Source organism: Leptonychotes weddellii, chromosome 9 (assembly GCF_054177405.1).
Source record: "Leptonychotes weddellii isolate Sample4059 chromosome 9, ASM5417740v2, whole genome shotgun sequence".
Lineage (NCBI taxonomy): Eukaryota > Metazoa > Chordata > Mammalia > Carnivora > Phocidae > Leptonychotes > Leptonychotes weddellii.
The window spans coordinates 31,978,416-31,991,617 of NC_138377.1; positions in this window are offsets into that span (position 1 = coordinate 31,978,416).

The window sequence follows — 13,202 nt, forward strand, 5'->3', positions numbered from 1 at the left end:
TGCTACCTTTCCTTGTCATCACACATTACCTCTTTGTAGCCTCACCAAACTACTTATGGCCCTAACCTCACCAAGTTCTTCCAAGTCTTCTTTCTAGCTTTTTGTGTGCTGTTCCCTCTGCCCAGAATGGCCCTTTCTCTGCCTGTTGAGATCATATTCAGTCTCTCAGATATGGTTCCAAGATCACTGCTTCCATGAAGACCAAATACTAGTTTCCTATTTGAAACTCCTGTAATAACACTATTCTTTCCCCTATTATGGAATGCAGTCACCATTGACTACAAACTCCTTTAGCATGATGCTTGCTTCCCAGCTTTTAGCATTATGCCTGACACATAGTGGATGCTCAGGAATGCTTTTTGATTGATTATATAAGCTGACCACATAGTTTCACTCATCCCTCCAGCCTACCCCTGACTCCCCACTTTCATGACCTATTCACTCTAGGCCATTGCTTTCGAGGATTTTAATATTTGAGAAGCAAAACAAAACAAAAAAACTTTTAGGAGAAGGAGTTTTGGTTTAAAAAATTGTCTTAAGGCCAATATCTTCTTTATGCACCAATAATCTATTACTTAGTCATGTCTTCATGCTGTGCCCACCAAAAGGAGGATTCTGCCTAAGGCATGGATGACTCAGCAAGAACAAGTACCCTAATATCATTCAATTTAACACCTCATTGCTCTCCAGGAAATGATCTGTAAACTTAGAGTTCAGTTTGTCACCTTATTCCTGGAAGTTTAGCAACAACTTCCTGACTCCAATTGGTTCTATATACTACTTTGTCTTTTTCTTTCATAGATTAATTGAATCCATAATGGTTTGTTGGTTTGGATTGAAGTGGAGTAGATGACTCTTCTACCAGTATGGTTTCTTAGTCCTCTCCAACTCAGTTAATACTTGAGATGCCTATATCAGACAGTCTTTCATTACAAAATTTAAAATAGTGCCCAAAATGTAAATGAAGAGGTAATGTGAGAATATTAAAGCTCAGGAATTCAATTTGATTCAATTCATACAATGGTTGGAGTACCTGCTCCATGCTTGCCTTCAAGTAGCTTATAATCTAGGGGGAAAGAAAAACCAGTGATCACAATAGAATGTAATAATTACACTTAGGGATGTTACTGGGGCCCAGAGAAAGGGCAGGCATGTCAGCCTAGGAAAGGTTGGAGAAAGGAGGGATACAATATCAGCAAAGATTTTCCAAAAATTTGATACTTCAGACTTTAAGAACCGGTTTGACATTAGAGGATATTGGGAAGGGTGTTGCCTAGACAGGGGTACAGCATGTGCAGAAGTACAGAGGCACAGGGAAACAGGTTTGGAAGGCTGGTGCATAGAGTAGCATAGATCTAAGAAACGTCCAGTATTTTCATGAGAAGGATAAAATTTTGACCTTTGTGTCAGGGAGGCTAATTTCATAATTACGCCCAGGTGTGGTGGCAGTTATCCTGTGATGAACTTACAAATTGCTCAGTCTTCTTCCTACTATGTATCAGCATCACATTTTCCACCACAGTGGTTGCACGGAGACACACAGATATGGATCACATCCCAGCTCCATCACTTATTAGTTGTGATATATTGGACAAGGTATTTAACTTCTCTGTGCCTTTTCCCTCATTTCCAAATGGACTGAGTTGCTGTGAGAATTAAAGGAGATAATCCACTTAGCACAAGATCTGATATATGTATTAAATATTCCATAAATGGGGGCGCCTAGGTGACTCAGTCATTGGGCATCTGCCTTCGCCTCAGGTCATGGTCCCACGGTCCTGGGATCAAGCCCCGCATCTGGCTCCCTACTCAGTGGGAAGCCTGCTTCTCCCTCTCCCACTCTCCCTGCTTGTGTTCCCTCTCTCGCTGTGTCTCTCTCTGTCAAATAAATAAATAAAATCTTTTAAAAAAAAAAAAAGGTCTCAAGGTTGTGGGATGGAGCCCTGAGTTGGGCTCCATGCTCAGCGGGGAGTGTGCTAGAGAGTCACTCTCCCTCTCCCTCTGCCCTTCCCCTGCTCCTGCATGTGCTCTCACTCAAATAAATAAATAAATACATAAGTAAATCTTAAAAGAAAGAAAAGAAGACTGCTGATATCATGAGGGGCTCAGAAACTGCTGAGAGACTTGGCCTAGGCAAAAACATCAGGCTAAAGGTTTACAGATGAATTCTCTGAGAACCAAATTTTAGAGGAGTAGTCAAAGGCAAACTTCCTTGTATTATTCCACGTAAAAACAGATGAACACTGTCTAACTCTAGTCACAGGTTTGGTAGAAGGAATTTTAGGAAGAGAAGACCTACCCATCAGTAGTTTGAACACAGTGGTTTCCCTTCCTGGAGCTTTCCAACAGCCATTCATACCATTTGATTTTGACTTGATGCTCTTTGGTAGCATGGCTCTCTGTTAAGTATTTACTCCCAAGAGATGATTCTGTCCTAATTCTTTCTTTCCCACGTGTCTTTCATTTTTCAGTTTGAGTTCTAGTTTATTTTCGGAGCCTAAGCTATCAAGACTGCCTGCTGTCTTTTTCTGTTTTTAGGCTTTCTTCCTTCTCCTTTGATTACTGAAAGTTTAGCAGGGATAATGCTAAGCTGGGGCCAGATGTTAATTAAGCAAAATAAGTCAAGCAAATAAAAATTTCCAAATATTTGGTTTCAGGTTACTTAGTCACAGTAGCATTTTTTTAGATGTGATTTTATTTTCATTTGAGTTACATAAACCCTCTGGTTGGGGCTGTCAACTTTCTTCTGTGTGGTGTCATAGCAGAGCAATGGAAAGTGTATGCTGTCAAGACAGAGAGCAAGGACATTAAAAGTAACAAGGCAGCAAGGCAGAACCACGTGCCAGAGGCTAAGACCCAGCCCCCACCAAAAACTTGAGGAGATTTTTGGATAAGATCTCTTTCTAGGGACATAGAGAATTTTTCTTCCTACCAGAATGACAATTGGGTGTAAAAAGAAGTTTGAAAGTTTATTCCTAGCCTAGGTTTCATTCCTAAACAGTAAAAACATCATCATGATGAACAAATAATTTTTAGTGTATATTATGTGTAGGACACTGGCCAGGCACCAGGTGAACAAAGAGGGAGAATGCATGATTTGTACTCAGAGGATTTACTGTCTCAAGAAGATAAGGCATGTACATTTAAACACATACATTTAACAAACAAACAAAAACTGCCACATGACACATACTGAATGTCAAATGAGTAATATATAGGTAGCTGATTATATGCTCCAGTTTGTCCTGGAGAGTCCCAGTTTATGCCTCTCATTCCAGAATAATTATGCCCCTTGTAATTCTCAAACATCACAGTTTGGATTATAAATTATGTGTTCAATTTATATACAGATCTAGGAATTAAGGGGAGAGAGGTTTTTTATTAATGGCTAGGGTAGTTGGTGGGGAGTTCATGGAGGTGATAGAACTTGAGATGGGCCTCGAAGGAAGAATTAGGGCAGAGGGAGCGGAGAGCGTTCTACGGAGTATATCAAGAACAGAAAGACCAAAATGGATGTGGGAATAAAGACAGTCATGGCACTGCTCCAGGAGACACCATTCACGTTATGTTCTCTATGAATGGCGCCCCTTGGATTGTGTTAACTGTTGGCTCTAAGCATGTCATATCTGGGGAGCAATTGGAAGATCACATTAGCTGGAGAAGAGAATTTGTGTAGAGGATTTGTGTCAGAATAGAAGCAAGCATAGAACAGATATTGGGGGCTATTGAATGCCAGAATAAGATTTAAATTTTATCCTGTAGTGGAATGGAATGTAACTGAAGAGTTTTGAGCAGAGAATGATGCTTACAACAAAATGGCTTTGGAAAATTAATATTCCCAACTGAAGTGTTCAGTGCATTGAAAGGAAAGAAAGGGGAAGAACTAGTTCTAAAAGTGTTGAAAATGCCCAAGAGAGAGGTGATAAGAGTCTACAGTAGTGCAGTAATAAGGGATATGAAGAGACAGACTTGAGAGAATTTGCAAAGGCAGGATTGATAGAATGTGGTAACTGGCAAGGAGAGGAAACAATCAAGAATGACTCGGGATTTAGAAACCGAGTACCAAGAAAATGATGGTATCTTTGATGAATGTGGGGGAGTTGAGAGAAGTTAGCTTTTGGGGGGAATAGATGAGCTCTCCCCCAGATACGATTAATTTGAGACATCATTTGGAAATGTCCAAAAGGAAATATTAAGTTGGAGCTGAGACAAGTGGTAACGGCTAGAGATGTGGATTTAGGAATTCTGTGGAATACTGAATGTTCATAAATATCATAAGATCATAAATAGTAGACAGCCCAAGATAATGGCTTAGGTTACAATTACATTTGGTAGAGTAGGAAGGAATACAGCTTGTAAGGATAGCAGAAGAGAGATTCCAGAGGTAGAAGGAAATAGGGCAGACAGTGTATAATCAAGAAGACCAAGGAAAAGAAAGTCTCAAGCTTGAGAAGTTAACCTACAGAGCCAAATGTTGGAAAGCAGTCAAGGAGGACTAAAACTGAGAAAATTCATAGTTTTTGGGTAGTGACATGAGTTCTTTGGAAGGTACGATTTTTTTGTAGTTGTAGAGGTGGGCTCCATGTTACAGGAGTTAAGGAATGAGAGATGGTGATTCAAGGGACATAATGAATGAGGGTTGATCTTGTAAGAAATTTGTCAGTAAAGGGAGGAAAAAAAATATATTAAAAATTCAAGGAATAGCAAGGATTAAGGAAGACTTTTTTAAAAAGGATATGATAAAGAATTTATGTTCTGTGTTAGACTGTAGATAGATAACACTTTATCACTTTATTTGCTTAGAATAAATCTTGATTTTTCAAATTGCTCATACTACCTTTTTTCCTCTGAATTCCAAGGGAGGAAGAAAATACAGCTAGGAAAGAAAAGAACTGATAAAGGATTCAACAGTTAGTGATCAACAGGTAATTAAAATGGACCTAATCTTTTCCATGTAGCTGGGGCTCCTTTCTGTTCAGGCAGAAATTATATGCGTTTATAGCTGGGACAGACATTTAGGTTACAAGAGGACATCTCTAAAATATGGAGGGGCTCTTGTTTGTTTGTTTGTTTGTTTGTTTGTTTGAGGTTTCTCTAAGTCCCCTAATCACTCCCCCACCCCCCACCCCCCCGCTGCAGTTAAAAAATCATTTGGTGGCCTACGGATTTTCCAGCCTGATATCCATCCTGCTTTCCACTTCCTTGACCACCATTCTAGGCCCCAGTTACATCTGCTTTTCACCCTGGCTACTGTAATAGCCTATCTCCTGTCTCTCTCCACTCCAGCTATCTTACCCACTGCTACCAGATTAATTTTCCTAAAGCACAGTTCTGATCCGATCTGTGCCTTGCTTAAAAGCCTTCAATAAATTCCCATTGGGAATTGAATTAGGTACAGTCTCCTCACCCTAGCTTTTCAAAGCCAACCACAACATACTTTTGGTTTATCTTTTCTGTCTAATTTCCACACTTCCTTATATTCAAACTGATTTACAAGCATGAAAAAGAGGGAGTCACTTGGTCCTTCTATCTGGAGTGGCCACATGAAATTTTCCTGTGAAAACAACAGGAGATTCACACAGAAAGGAAGGTAAAAGAAGGTATGGGGGTCATATTTCACATGCTGTTAAATATGATCTTGCTGCCTGAACCCTTCCCCCAAATATTTTGTTTGTAATTTTTATATGGCATTTACCAAATTCTGCATTCTATGAGTCATTTGTGTGTTTCTCCTATCTCTATTGAAGTGAAAGCACCTTGAAAACAAAGACCTTATGGTCCCCATCTTTGATCCCCTCCAGCATCTAGTACTATACTTCGCACAGAGAACATTAAATACGTTAAAAAAAAAAATCCCTGACTATATTGAAAAGAGGTTGTGGACCGTTAAATAACTCTGCTTCTGCCCACCACCTCTCAGCATGTCCTTACCCCTTCCTATGAGGATGCAAATGTTTTTATTTTTCAATGTAGCAACTGCATGTCCTTTACATAGCTATAATGACATTTTATGTTGGATTATAACTAACTAGAAGATAGGAACTTTTTTTTTTTAAAGATTTTATTTATTTATTTATTTGAGAGAGAGAGAATGAGAGAGAGCACATGAGAGGGGGGAGGGTCAGAGGGAGAAGCAGACTCCCTGCCGAGCAGGGAGCCCGATGCGGGACTCGATCCAGGGACTCCAGGATCATGACCTGAGCCAAAGGCAGTCGCTTAACCAACTGAGCCACCCAGGCGCCCGAAGACAGGAACTTTTTATTGTTTAACCTAATGTGTATGTGATGCTAAAATATTTGTGTATATAAGTTTTTAATAAATGTTTTATAATAATTTTAATGATATCCATTTGTAGGAGGTTATTTTATAAATCAAGGGTTCTTTTTTTAAATTGCAATGTAATTGACATATAACCTTAGTTTCAGATACACAACATGGTTCAAAATTTGTATATATTGTGAAATGATCACCCCATAAGTCTAGTTCACATCTATCACCACATACAGTTACATAATTTATTTTTCTTATGATGAGAATTTTTAAGATCTGCTCTCTTAGGAACTTTCAAATATGCAATACAGGTATTATTAGCTATAGTCACCAAGCTGTACATCACATTCCTATGACTTATTTATTTTATGACTAGAAGGTTGTATCTTTTAATTCTCTTTACCCATTTCACCAACCTCCCCCCTCCCCCACCCCCCCACCCCCAGCAACCACCAATCTGTTCTCTGTATCTACGAGCTTGTTTTTGTTTGTTTGTTTTAGGTTCTGCATGTAAGTGAGATCATATCGTATTTGTCTCTAACTTATTTCACTTAACATAATACCTTCAAGGTCCATCTGTGCCATTGCAAATGGCAAGATTTCAATTTTTTTAATGACTGAATACTCCTCCATTGTGTATATACCCCATATTTTCTTTATCTATTCATTTAGGTTGTTTCCATATATTGGCTATTATAAGTAATGCTGTGATGAACATGCGGTTGCATATCTTTTTGAATTATTGTTTTCATTTTCTTTAGGTAGATAGCCAGACATGGAATTACTGGATCATATGGTATTTCTATTTTTATTTTTTTGAGGAAACTCCACACTATTTTCCACAGTGGCTGCACCAGTTTATGTTCTCACCAACAGTACACAAGGATTCCTTTTTCTCCACATCTTTGTCAACACTTGTCATTTCTTGTCTTTTTGATATTAGCCATTCTAATAAGTGTAAAGTAATATCTAATTGTGGTTTTGATTTGCATTTCCCTGATGATCAGTGATGTTGAGCACCTTTCATTTACTGTAGCCATCTGTATGTCTAGTGTTCCTAAACTAGGATGGAACTGTATGTAAAATTATGTATTAAAATGTACTTTTTTCCATTAAGGAGGGCATGTGATGTAATCAGCACTGGGTATTATATAAGAGTGATAAATCACTGAACTCTACCTCTGAAACTAATAATATTCTATATGTTAATTAATTGAACTTAAATTTTAAAAATGTCCATTTTTCCCTGGGGAGAGGGCCTATAACCTTCATCAGATACTCACATGGGTCTGTTGTCCAGAAAAGAGTAAGAACCATTCTTATGAAACAATACCATATGGAAACATTTTTCTTTTTCCCCATTCCTTTCTTGCAAAGGAATTTTTAAAAGTATCAGGAGATATTCCACAACAATAGAACCAGCACAGATAGAATCATTTAGAATAATTCCCAATGCTGCTTCCAAACCTCTACTCTGTCCCCACTTATGCTAAGAGTATTGCCTTTGGCTGGATTGAAGAACTGAATAATGTAATCCCAGATGTGGTATATAAGGACATCACCATCTGTCACATGCATCTTCCTCTACGCTCCTTTTAGTATTAGGAGGCCTCTGCTGTTTTCACAGGGGATTTTTACACTGATGCTCACTATCAAAATTCCCAAGTGACTCCTTGTTTCTCATGCCAACACTCTGGCTGATTCCACACTTTTGGTTAAGGGTTTAAGAGGAATAAGATCTCTTTTAACAGGGTCAGTCTCAAACATGAGATCACTTTTCCTAGTGAACTTTAGAAAAAAGGAGTGAGAAGTAAACTTTTCACTTATTATTAAAAGCCTGGGGCTCCTGGGTGGCTCAGTCAGGTAAGTGTCCAACTCTTGATCTCAGGGTTGTGGAATGGAGCCCCATAGCAGTCTCCCCACTTAGTGGGAGGTCTGCTTGAGATTCTCTCCCTCTGCTCCTCTCTCTGCTCTCTCTCTCAAATAAATAAATAAAACTTTTTTTAAAAAGCCTGCTTCTTGGTTAATTTTCTGCAAAAGCTGTCTCTTGCTGATTATTAATGGTTTTTCTGTGTTTTTCTCCTTTCTCTGTTATTCCCTTTGGGATTCACTGCCCCCCAGTGACTTAATTTAGTTAATGTTCTAATTAGTGCAACTTCTACTCCAGCAGATTTCCTGGGCTTTCACATCAGTGCTTTTCCATATGATAAACTCCATTAACAAGTCTCTGAACATTCACAAAAAGGAAGCAGTTGTTTAATGCAATGGGCTCTACCTCATTTGCCCGCATCTTCTGGTCCAACTTTCTTGGCTGTCTTAGAGCTTCTTCAGCACATAATTCCATCAACAGAGAATTAGGGCTGAGCTGTGGCATCAAAGCTGATGGCCTAACAGAATCATTTCTGAGTAAGTACTGTCCACGTCATCACTATAATTAAAAATATATTTTTATACCCGAGGAAGACACCATCCCTTAGAATGGTTTTTTTAAAATGGCATTTTTTCAGTAGTGATGTAGATTTGTCCTGATGCACTCATCATTTTCTTCTAACTTCCAAGGCTTCTCCAGATATGATTAGAAGTATAGTATAATCTGGGCTGTGGAATAAAAAAACTAAGTGAGCCACAACACAGTATTTGATCTGACATTCTGGGCAATGGTTCTCAATCTTTGCTGTACATTGGTAGCAACTGGGGAGCTTTTTAAAAAATTAACACTTGGGTCCCATCCTCAGAGATTCTGATTTAATTGATCAGGAGTATAGCATAGGCAAGTGGGGATTTTTTAAAAACTAATATAGCAGCTCAAGGTTGAGGACCAGCCCTCTAAAGTAATCAATAGGACCAACACAATCAGCTTCAATGAAGCTCAAACAGTGCTAGCTTCATGAGGTCATAATACTGTCATAAGACAGTAGAGGGCAGAGTTGACTTAAACTTACATAGAGATAACCGGTCTTAGGAAATAGCAAGTAGTTAATAATGTAATCTTAACTTTGTACTTTGTGGTCGTCTTTTGCCACAAAGCTTTTGTTTACTGCTAAAGCTGAATTGCCTTTTGTATATTGGAATTTATTAGGAGGCCCCTTAGTGATGCCTGATCAATAGGGTCATTGTGTAACTTGCACACTTTTGAGAGCGCAAGGGAATTAATGATTCTGCCAGGACGACAGGTGTAAACCAGGATTGCCGGAGGTAAACTGGGACATATGCTCACCCTATGATCACCATGTCTTTTGGGGGATCCAGGAGAAGAGCTAGAATCTGTAACATGGCTTTCCTAATTAACCCTTAGTAACTATGTACTTCTGCTCATTACTCTTCAGTATTATTTTTATGTATGCCCATCTGTCATTGTTCAGCATTATGCCAGGCACCTTGAGCAATAGAAAAAAGACCGAAGACATGCTTCTAAGTATCAGGCATTATGCAATCTAGCTGGGAAGAGAAGACTAATACATGAAGCTGCTCTGGTAAATAAAATGCAAGAACCTCCTCAAAATCCTTTCAGGAAACAGAATATGATAAATAAAATAAATGATAAATTTGTAAAAAATACTACCCCTAATTACATATAGGCTGTCCTTGACTTAAAGTGATTCCATTTACAGTTTCCCACTGTGGTCCTTAAACACCTCCAGGACTTCCAGCAGGCAAATACCGGTTGATTTCCTGAGCTGCTGTGGGTCAGAACTTCAGAAATTCTCTTCTACGTGAACATAGTTCCTCTCGCAGGTGCCTAGCTCCTGGATAGTTAACCCATATAGCCAATGGCCCCGTAAACTGAGAATTAAGGAAACTAATTTTAGCATATAAGGCATGATACATGATACAATTGATGACAAGCAAATAATATAGTAATTTCGGTAATTACTAGTAATTTCGGTTGTCAACAGAAGACCCCCTCAGGAAGAGCACAGCACAGGCTTAGCTTGCTCGGACTCACAGATATCTCATCCCACACTGAGGTCTCTGCTGGCTGCTGCAGCCACACCCCGCACTTTTTGAATGACAACAGCTACAGCGTAGGTCTGTATTTAATTTACAGCCTTCTGCAGCATTTTGTTTTCCTACCAATTTTCAAGTTGGGTCAAAACTATCGTTTTGTATTTAGAAAGCTTAATTCTTCCTCCTTTGCTGAATTATGTATGATTCCCTATTTGGTTTGCTTTAATTTACCTTCAAATACTTAATTCTGCATGTTTTCAAATTTGAGTGATAAGTGACAATTATCAAGATTGATTAGGCAACATTAGGAAACTTAAATAATTAAAGCACAGAGGAGTAAAGAACACAAAGTTATGGGATTAATCGCGTCCTAAGATGTTAGCTTTGGATTGGATCCAATGGCCAGTCTGATGGCTTGACAAATCTTCTCACTGGGCATGGGATAAACTGGTAAGGGGAGCAAGCACAGGTCAGGCAAATCCATCTCCCAACACTGACCATAACTGAGATAACTAAGGAAACCAGATCAGCTGAACCCAATCTGTGTAACAAGAACAGTTCTTTACTTTCAGGGCACATATTTATTTCATTATCTGAGTGTTGAAAATATTTAGGCATTGTTTTCCTTTAGGTCACTGCTATTTTGTTCTTGCCTTGGCCCTCTTATCTATCAAAACTTGCTCACAGGAAAGGATATAATATTTGCTATTTACGTTTTACTATATTTTTCCTAAATTGAAAATAACTTTGTTGTTTATTATGAAAATTTTCTCTGCTTATAAAATATCCAAACATTATACAAAAGTAGAGAAAGAAGTAAGAATTACTCTTAATCCCACCATCTAGAAATTACATTTTTAGGAGTATCCTTTCTGATACAAAATTCTTTCTTAGTCAAATTGAAATTAGTTGATGCCTACTTTATTTTTTTAAAAGATTTTATTTATTCATTTGAGAGAGAGACAGAGAGAGCACAAACAGGGGGATGGGCAGAGGGAGAGGGAGAAGCAGACTCCCTGCTGAGCTGGGAGCCCACGTGGGTCTCCATCCCAGGACCTGGAGATCATGACCTGAGCTGAAGGCAGACGCTCAACCATCTGAGCCACCCAGGTGCTCCTGATGCCTACTTTTAAAAAAATTCAGCAGTATGTCATGGCATCTTTCCCCATAAATAAATATAAAACCACATCATCACTTAACTGACTACCTAGAATTTATATGTAGTGTGTGTGTGTGCGTGTGCGTCTACACCATACCTGGTTTAACCAATTCCATTTTGATGGACCCTGATTTCCAATTTTTCATTTTAATGAACATGCAGAATGTTCTTACTATAGGTGTAAAATATAGAGAGCTAGAGCTGTAAGAGTCCTTGAAACTAGCTAGTTCAAGGCCATCATTTTACAGAAGAAAAACTGAGACATAGAGAAGATAAGGGGGAGTAGAATCCAGGTCTTTTGACTATGTCTACTGATTTTTCCATTCCACCCTGCTAACTTCTTTTCAAAAAAATGCTGAGCTATTGAAGTACTACTAAGCGGCACTGACTTTTTCCTACTCCTGTAGCCAAAAAGCTGTACCTTAAAAGTGAACTCTGCCCAGGGTCATGTGCATTTTAACATTTGTTGTTAGTTATGAAATAAGTTTGCGGATTCCTATATAATCTTTGGAATGAGGGCATCCCATATGGTTTCAAGTACCTGAAATCATATGGGGCAAGCTCCTACTTATCAATTTCTGGCAGTATTTGGTAGAGGTAAGGAGTGGGAGTTGAGAAAGGTTTAGCAGGGGTTGGGGTCAGATATGGGATACTGATGTTCAGGCACAGCTTTGAAACCCTTCCAAAAGAGGGCCCATAGCTTTTGCTTTTTTCAGTTTCTGCTATGGAAGGTCCAGAGTGTATGCTTCGTTATGTGTATCTTGATGATTAAGATGATGATAGAATAGAATAAGCAGTATGGAGTTGCTGCTTGCACATGCTCAGCATAATTTGGGGCTAAATTCTTGACTTAATTACTGACTTAAAATATTAGTCTAGGGGCGCCTGGGTGGCTCAATCGGTTAAGCTCAGGCCATGGTCCCAGGGTCCTGGGATAGAGTCCCATGTCAGGCTCCCTGCTCAGTAGGGAGTCTGCTTTTCCCTCTCCTTCTGCCCCTCCCCCTGGCTCATGCTCTGTCTCTCTCTCTCTCTCTCCCTTGCTCTCTCTCAAGTTAATAAATATTTTAAAAATATATTAGTCTATACTATGAATAATCTACATTAAATATCATGGGAATGTGTTAATTCAAAAACCATGAGATAGTGCTTCCTGGATAACTCTTTAATAAGCAAAGGATTTGGAGTTCTATGTGATTTTTTTTGGAAAATTACTTGAACTCTGAGTTTCTTGGTTTCTTTAGCAATAAGGATAATGATAGCAATTTACTTCATGAAATTGGATAAAAATGATTATATGGCATTTGGTAAAAAGAAAATGATAAGTAATCCTTTAAAAATAGAATTTGTCTTACACAAAGGAAAATGAGGAAAAATGATGTTTTTGATAAGAAGTAGTTATTCTACAAAATAAATCATGTTTGAGTTGAATCATAGTTTCTTGCAGACTTTAAAGCATTGAAGAAATATCCAAACAGAAGTTAAACAGCTGCAGAAATATCCCACAGAATAGAAAATGAGATGAATTTGCAGAGGTAATGAAGTCTTTTATTGCAATATCTTTCCAAACTATTGAAATTTTCCCAAAGGTCTTGGTTAATATTATGAAAAAAATATTTTGAATTTGGAAACTGCTCACTAACAAATAAAAGCAATTAAGACCATTTATGCTGGCAATAATCATCACATAAACAAAAAATTGTTTAATTGTAACTCTTGCTGTCATTCTTTATTAACCAACTCAATTTTTAACTTATATTTTCTCCACTTGATTTGAGTTCTTGGCTTGATAAATATCTAAAGGAAAAGAACAAAGTTTCAGGTTTAG